Below are 9,454 nucleotides of genomic sequence, written 5' to 3'. Positions count from 1 at the left end.
CTGCCTACCCACTTGCTCACTTTTAGCACCTGCTTGTCATGCCTTGCTTGTTAGTGGGTTGGCCTTTTTGAGATTCTCTTTTGCATCTCAGTGGGGATCACTGCCAGAAGGGGTGTGGGTGTTGAAGTGGGGAATGTGGGGTGGTGGTGGAGTGGTCGAGATATTTGTAAAAATGGGAGAGCTCAAGTGAATAGTGGGCATGCCCTTTTTACTAATATATCCCCATTTTCTTGATGAGATTAGTATCTAGAAATCTATCAATTTCTGTCTTGAACCTGTTCAATGAATAAGCTTCCACAGCCCTCCTGAATGGACAATTATAGAGATGCTCAGTTTTTGAGTAAAAAAGTTAGTAAATACATGATCCCTCATTCTGAGGCTGCACTCCTGGTTCCATCAGCCTCCCTCCACCACACCCTGGGCCCAGTTTTCCCCTAAGACAGGGGCAGTATTATTTCTATATTTACACATTGGGCCATAACATTGTTGGTACCCTGTTGGAATATGTTTAACTTAAACACAGTAAGCAACTGAGTAACTTTTATTGACTGAGAATACAGAGGAAAAAAAAGTCAATCAGCATGTGAATAAGATGTTTCAATTGATGCTGTCTTGTGTGAGATTACAAATCAATGTAATGACTGGGAAGTCATTCATTCAGTCTCCTCAATAGAAATGTGATAAGTGTGCTGGTAAGTGCAGAAGAAGTGAGTTGAATACATTCAAGGTAAAATAGAGCCTCATAGATTGAGGCAATTCACTTGACCCATTAAACCTGTTCAACCCCTGAAAGAGTTATCTAATTAAGCTTGTGCCCATGTTCTTTTCTTAGAGCCCTGCAATTCTTTTATTTTTTAATATTTGTCATATCCTTTCAAAACTAATTATTGTGCTTCCATTCAGATCATAAATTACTGGGGTTTTTTGCTCATGCCATTCTTTATTATTTTTCTAATTATCTTAAGTCTGTGTCTTCTGCTGACCAACCCTTAGGTCACTGGAAACAGTTTACTCTATCGATCCTTCTTGAATTTAAACAGCTTTCTTAAGCTGATAATGTAAATACTACAGAGTGTAAATGTACACTACAGTCAGCTGGTGAAGGAACTCCAAATATTGAACAAGTTCCTCTTGTAGAAACCACTCTCCATTTGCTTCTGTTGTGATCCAATTCTAGAAAGCTTGCATAGTCCACAGACAAGCTACTGGATAATTAATTTATTCCAATTGTGACTGATTTCATTCATGCCAGCTACACTGATTATTTTTCTGATATTGTACTCCATATCCAAATTCTATATTCTGTATCTTTCCACAAATGTTTGATTTCATCATCCATGAGTTATGTGAAGCTGCATCATCACTACTCGAGTCTCCAGAGATTATGGTATGTAGTACCATGACCAAACCATGCAGAAATTCATTTGGTCTGTTACTAACAGGCATCAATTGTTTCTTATGTCGATCATATTTCTGTTCCATTGCATCAAATAGTTGGAATTTAAGATGAATATGATCTTAGTTTATTGTTGTAAATTGATAATTGTATTTAGAATCCAAATCTGAGAAAATGCCAAGGGATCATTGGGGACATGGATCCTTAACTCGTGTGAAAATGAAAAAAGGAGCCCCTGAAAACCAAAGAGAAACTCTTCACAAAATTGAGGTAGACACTTCCTTTTTTTCTGAAGGTACCCTTGGCAGAAGAAGAGTTCATTTGATCTCTGACACTGCAATGTTGCAAATGGCACTTTTATTCCTACTCTCTATTCTCTGTTCAGTTCTCAATGCTTGTATTGTATTGCCCAACCCTATGAACCTTACCCCTCTTGCACAAAAATCTCTTCTATGAGATCTTACTGAATGCTTTTTGAAACTCCAGTCATACCATATCCACTGGTACCCCCTTATTTACCTTCTTGTCACACCCTCAAAAGGTAATTCATAAAATCATAGTCACGCAGCATGGAAACAAACCCTTCGGTCCAACTAGTCCACACCAACCATGTTCCCAAAACTAAACCAATCCCATCTGCCTGAATTTGGCCTTTAACCCTCCAAACGTTTCCTTTTCATGTACTTTTATAAATGCCTTTTAAATAGAGTCACAGAATTATACAGCATGGAAACAGACTCTTTAGTCCAATTCATCCATACTGACCAGATATCCTAAATTAATCTAGTCTAATTTGCCAGCATTTGGTCCATATCCTTCCAAAGTTTTCCTATTCATATACCAGTCTAGATGCCTTTTAAGTGTTGTAATTGTACCAGCCTCCACCTCTTCCTTTGGTGATTAGTTCCACACACACCCCTCTGTGAAAATGTTGCCCCTTATGCACCTTTTAAATTCTTTCCCTCTCATGTTAAAGCTATGCTCTCTAGTTTTGGACTCCCCTACCCTGGGGAAAAGACCTTGATTATTCACCCTATCCATGCCCCTCATGATTTTATGAACATCTAGGAGGTCATCCCTAACTCTTTGGAGAAAATAACTCCAGCCTATTCAGCCTCTCCCAATAGCTCAATCTCTCCAACCCTCTTAATATCCTTGTAAAGCTTTTCTGAACCCTTTCAAGTTTCACAATATCTTTCCCACAACAGGGAGACCAGAATTGAATGCAGCATTCCAAAAGTGGCCTAAGCAGTGTCCTTTACAGCTGCAACATCACCTCCCAACTCCTATATTCAACTACCGGCACTGACCAATACCTTCCTCTGGCAGATCATTCCATGCACTAATCACCCTCTCTATAAAAAAGGTTGCCCCTCATGTCCTTTTTCAATTTTCCTCCTCTCATCTTAAAAATATGCCCCCTTGTTTTAAACCAGTGAGAAAATACCTTTGCTATTCACCTTATCTATGTTCCTCATGATTTCATAAATCTCTATAAGGTCACCCCTCAACTTCCTACACTCAAGTGAAAAGAGTCCCAGTCTATCCAGTCTACTTTTCAACCCTCTATTCTCAGCAATACCCTGGTAAATCTTTTCTGAACCCTCTCCAGTTTAATAATAATCTTCCTGTAAGTGTTGCGTAAAAAATTACTGCACAAGTACACGTATTATTAGTAACGTATTAGTGCAGATAGAGAATTGGATGGCTGCCAGAAAAGAGACTTGTGATAAATAAATCATACAGTTTTCAAAATATGAAAGTTCTGGAGTGTCAAAGAGGTCAGAGCTGGGGCCTCTATTATTTACAGTTTGTCTTAAGCATAGATGTTAGGACTTAGTGAATTATAGCCAAATTTTCTGCCTCTGTAGGTATATGTAAGAAGTCAAGTTGTGAGAAGGATACAGAGCAGAATGTTACTGGCTCCATGGATATAAGAATGGAGACAGAATGGCTTGCATCAGTTCAGCTCCCTGATCCTCCTTTTATTGAATGTGAGACTGATCAATGACAAGCAGTTAATTTAGCCCATTGAACAGCAAATTCAAGAAGAGACATCCAAGTTTGGAGCCTCTGCAGATAGTGGGGTCAAAGAGAAGTATTGTTTGTAGAAAAGTATGTTCCAGCACCACAGCAGATATTGGTGGCAGGGCAAGGTTTGAGAGAGCCTCATCACTGGAGGTTTCACTTTGCAATAAGGCAATGCTTTCACTTTGACTCCTCAAGTCAGAACTGAGTCTGCAGCCATATTGAGTGCAATGGTATTCACTAATTATTTTTTAGGGAGAGAAGTCTACCATCCTTCCCTGGTCTGACTTACATCTGACTCCAGACCTATTAGGCGTTAGGGTGGCACGGTGCCTTCGTGGTTAGCATTGCTGCCTCTCAGTGCCAGGGAACCAGGCTTGATTCCACCCTCCGGTGACTGTATGGAGTTTGCACATTCTCCCTGTGTCTGCATGGGTTTCCTCCAGGTGCTCCACTTTCCTTCCACTGTCCAAAAGTGTGCAGGTTGGGTGGATTGGCCATGCTAAATTGTCTAGTAGTGTCCAGGGATGTGAAGCTTACTGGATTAGCCATGAGCAGTGGAGGGTTACAGGGTTAGGGTAGGGGAGTGGATCAGAGTAGAATGCTCTTCAGACATTGGTGTGGATTCGATGGGCTGAATAGCTGCCTTCCACACTGTAGGGATTCTATGATTCTATAGCAAAGTGGTTGATCTTTAATTGCCCTTTAGCCATTAAATATTGTTCTAGCCAGTGACTCCCACATCCCATGACTATTTTAAAAAAATAAAATTTGTGTTGCCCTTACACAACTCAGCAAAGTCGTGGCAAGAAAAATGTATCTAATGTCTACAGTTCATACAAGGTTAGTTAAACTATCTAAAAGTAGAGTTGTCACAAAACCTAATTCAGATTGGGGCTTCGAATCGATGCAACTGGATGAGCAACCAACAATTTTTCCTATATTTGGAACTACATTTAGGAGGTTTCGTATCAACAGATTACCAATCAGAGTCATCTTGACCTCAGATATCCTTAAACAGACTGCATCCAGTATACTACAAAGTCTTCATGGAAAATATTTGGGGAACCAGTTGAAAAGCATAATCAGGGAGTGCATGCAGTCCTAAAATGAATACCACAATCTGAAGACCAGTCCCTGGCATGTAGCACCTAAAGTGCTCTGGAGCTGGGGTTCAAATAGAGCACCAGTATTGTGAATATCACAAAATCCCAGCATCAGCAAACACTGTGCCTCTCTTTCAGCATGATTCCATGAGATGCAGAGCAGAATACTGTATGAAAAAAGTTGTCATGGACATCCATGTATTTGTCCAAATGCCTTTTAAATGTTGTTAATGTATCAGCCTCAACCACTTTGGCTGGAAGCTCGTTCCATATCTGTACCACCCTCTGTGTAAAAAAAGTTGTCTCTCAGATTCCCATTTATTCTTTTTCCTCCAACCTTAAATGGATGCTCTTGATTTCTCCAACCCTAGGAAAAAGACTGTGTGCATTCACCCTATACAAATTATACACTTCTATAAAATTTTCCCTCAGTCTTCTCTGCTATAAAGAAAAAGTCCTAGCTTGTTCAACCTCTCCCTATAACTCAGTCCCTTGAGTCCTGGCAACATGCTTATAAATTTCTTCTGCACTCTTATAGCAAGGTGACCAAAACTGAACACAATACTTCAAGTGCGGTCTCACCAACGTCCTACACAGCTGTAACATAACTTTCCAACTTCTATACTCAATGTCCTGATTGATGAAGGCCAGTGTGCCAAAAGCTTCCTTTACTGCCCAATCTCGCTGTGACTCCACTTTCAGAGGACCGTGCACCTGAACTCCAAGATCCCTCTGTTCCACTACACTCCTCCAGGCCCTACCATTCACCATGAAACTCCTATCTTGATTTGACTTTCTAAAATGCAACCTCACATTTATCTTTATTAAATTCCATTTGCCATTTCTCAGCCCACTTCCCCAGCTGATCAAGATCCTGCTGCAATTTCTAATAACCTTCCTCATGATACTATAGGAAAGATACAGAGGCTTTGGAGAGGGTGCAAAGAAGGTTTACCAGGATGCTGCCTGGACTAGAGGGCTTGCCTTGTGAAGAGAGGTTGAATAAGCTCGGACATTTCTCTCTGGAGAGAAGGAGGAAGAGTGGAGACCTGATCTGGATATACAAGATAATGAGAGGAATGGATAGAGTCAATAGCCAGAGACTTTTCCCCAGTGCAGGATTGACTGGTATGAGGGGTCATAGTTTTAAGATACTAGAGAAAGGTATACAGGGGATGTCAGAGGAAGGTTCTTTAAGCAGAGAGTTGTGAATTCATGGAATGCGTTGCCAGTGGTGGTGGTGAAGCAGAGTTATTAGGGACATTTAAGCAACTGCTGGACATGCAAATCAATAGCTGTGAGTTGAGGGGTGTGTAGGTTAAGTTATTTTATTTTACATTAGGATTAATCCTCAGCACAACATTGTGGGCTGAAGGGCCTGTTCTGTGCTGTACTTTTCTATGTTCTATGTTCTATACCACCTATTTCAGTGTCATCTGCAAACTTACTAATCATGCCTTATATGTTCTCATCCAACTCATTGATATAGATAACAAACAGCAGTGGGCCCACCATCGACTCCTGAGTTTCACCACGAGTCTCAGGCCTCCAAACCGATAAGCATCTTTCAAATATTACCCTCTACTTTCTACCATCAAGCCAGTTGTGTATCCAATTTGCTAGGTCTCCCAGGATTCAATGTGATCTATCCGTCCAGAGCAGCCTACCATGTGGAACCTTATCATAAACCTTATTGAAATCTATATAGACTATATCGACCGCCCTGCCCCCATCAACCTTCCTGGTTGACACAGGCATGGAGGCATGATGGTCCTGTTCCTGTGTTGTACTGTTCTGTGTTATTTATTCTTTATTTTTCCTCCAATCCAACACAGCTAACTTGCTCCTCCAACTAAACAATTTTTAAATTTAAGTTCCTTGTTTCACAATGAATCACAGCTTTTTCAAACTTAATGGAAGATATTATCATCTGAGTTGGTAAGGTTTTCTCCATCCTGAAATAACTCCACAGAGGTTGGTGTCCTATTACCAAGTCACCCTTTATTTACACGCCGAAATTCCTTGATACTGATCCAGCTTTCTCAGAGCCAGCTTTGAATGCTCAGAACATCTGACACTCCTGTTTAAATTTGTCAGCCTGGGCTCCCTATTTGGAGCTGTTATCCTGGTCCAATCAGTGAACACCCATTTTATGAGGTCCACCTGGCTACAGTCAGTTTTTCTATAACCCGATGGTTGTGTTCTTGTGCAATTCCGTGTAATAGAAAAATTGCACTTTACAAACAGCACTTAAAGTGTTGCCACTGTAATCATGTTACAGCCAACACACACTGTAAAAGCAGTGTTTGTGACTTTTGAGAAGATTTGTAGCTCAGGTTGAGGTTCAGGTTGTATGTTTGCTCGCTGAGCTGGTAGGTTTGTTCTCAGATGTTTCATCATCATATTCGGTGACATCATCAGTGAGCCTCTGGTGAAGTGCTGGGGTTCTCTCTTGCTATTTATTTATGTGTCTTGGTCTGTTAAGGTGGGTGATATCATTTATTGCCCGCCCCTAGTTGCCCTTGAGAAGGTGGTGGTGACCTGCCTTACTTAACTGCTGAAGTCAAATACGTAGATCCACAATGCCATTAAGGGGGGAAGTTCAGGATTTTGACTCAGCCACGCTGAAGGAACAGAGTAGCAATAGATTCCCTACTCTGGATGGTGAGTGGCTTGGAGGGGTTCTCGCAGACAGTGGTGTGCCCATGTATCTGCTGCACTTGTCTGTTGAGATGTTAGTGGCTGTGGGTTTGGAAGATAGTCTCTCAGGAGTTTGCTGAACTGCAAAGTTTGAAAGTTTCAGCAATCAATTCAATGCCATGATGACCTGAGCAAATTAGAGTACTGATATAAGGAAGTAAAAACAATGACTGCAGATGCTGGAAACCAGATTCTGGATTAGTGGTGCTGGAAGAGCACAGCAGTTCAGGCAGCATCCAAGGAGCTTCGAAATCGACGTTTCGGGCAAAAGCCTTTCATCAGGAATCCTGACCACTAATACTGATATAAGGAAGTCTTGCGAAATTACATAGAATTTTTGTGAACAACATCTGGAGTTTTGTGAATACGTTTCAGAAAAGATATACTGGCATTGGATGGCACACAGCAAAGGTTCACAAATTTGGTTGCTGGCTTTAGGAGTTGTCCAATGATGAATGGCTGTGTCTATAATTCTCTGGAGTTTTAAAGACTAAGAAGCAATCACACTGAGACATGCAAGACTCTTAAGGGCCCCATAAGGTAGATGCTGAGAAGACATTTCTGTCAGTCGGTGTATCTGAAACATGGGAGCACAGTCTTATGGCAAAAGTGAGGACTGGAGATTAGAGTCAAGAGTGTGATGCTGGAAAAGCACAGCAGGTCAGACAGCATCTGAGGAGCAGGAGAATCAACGTTTCAGGCAAAAACCCTTCATCAAAAACCCTTCAGGCAAAAACCCTTCACCTAGGGGTTGACCATCTTATGGTCAACCCCTAGGACTCAATCTTTTAGGATTGAGATAAGGAGAAATTACTTCACTCAAAGAATTGTGAATCTATGGAAATCTCTACCACAGAGAATTGTGGGTTTTTCATTGTTAAATGTAGAACATAGAACATTACAGTGCAGTACATGCCCTTCAGCCCTTGATGTTGCGCCGACCTGTGGAACCAATCTGAAGCCCATCTATCCTACACTATTCCATTCTTGTCCATATGTCTATCCAATGACCATTTAAATGGCCTTAAAGTTGGCGAGTCTACTACTGTTGTGGCAGTGTGTTCCAAGCCCCTACTACTATGTGAGTAAAGACACTATCTCTGACATCTGTCCTATATCTATCACCCCTCAGTTTAAAGCTATGTTCCCTTGTGCTAGCCATCACCATCTGAGGAAAAAGGCTCTCACTGTCTACCCTATCTAACCCTCTGATTATCTTTTATGTCTCAAATAAGTCACCTCTCAACCTTTTTCTCACTAACGAAAACAGCCTCAAGTCCCTCAGCCTTTCCTGGTAAGACCTTCCCTCCAAATCAGGCAACATCCTAGTAAATCTCCTCTAAACGCTTTCCAAAACTTCCACACATTCCTCTAATGCAGTGACCAGAACTGTAACGCAATACTCCAAATGTGTATCATGAGAGAGACAGATTTTTGGACTCTCAGAGAATTGAGCGATATGGGGAAAGTGAAGCTGAGGATCACCCATGATTGTATTAAATGATGCTGGAGGTTCACAGTCAGATGAATGACACCATGGAGAAGGTGGCTGACAGGGGTGGGTGGTAGGATTACCATTCAGATTTTAAAGGAAGAGCTGGTGGTTGGTAGAGTCAGGCAATTAAGGCTGAGCAGTCAGGCTGCAGCAATCTATCATGAGACACTTTTTTAAGGGCACATGTGCAGTAGTTAGCAGACTATAGACTCTGTTGGAGCACCCGTAGAGTGACCGTAATTCTTTAATTAGTAGTTACCTAAGTGATTCATTTTATTTACTATTTGTCTTAATGATTCTATTCACAAGATTAATAAGATGACCTACATAATTTACAAGTGCATTTTATTCAGGAACATTTTCAGAATATCACAAGAACTCAAGAACAAAAGAAACATGAAGGGAATCAAACCCCCATGATCACCTTATTGGGATTGTACAAGACCCCTCCAATAATCATCAGGAAATTTAGAAACAAATTTGTAAGCAGTTCTCAATTATCTGTAAGAATAATAGGGTAGTTATGGTTGGGGATTTTAACTTTCCAGGCATAGACTGGGATTGTCATAGTAATAAGGGTTTAGATTAGATTACCTACAGTGTGGAAAGGGGCCCTTCGGCCCAACCAGTCCACACTGACCCTCCAAAGAGTAACCCACCCAGACCCATTTCCCTCTGACTAATGCACCTAACACTATGGGCAATTTACCTTGGCCAATTCACATGGCC

This window comes from Chiloscyllium punctatum, chromosome 41 (assembly GCF_047496795.1).
Source record: "Chiloscyllium punctatum isolate Juve2018m chromosome 41, sChiPun1.3, whole genome shotgun sequence".
NCBI classification, from domain to species: domain Eukaryota; kingdom Metazoa; phylum Chordata; class Chondrichthyes; order Orectolobiformes; family Hemiscylliidae; genus Chiloscyllium; species Chiloscyllium punctatum.
Note: the sequence above shows the minus strand (reverse complement) of the source record.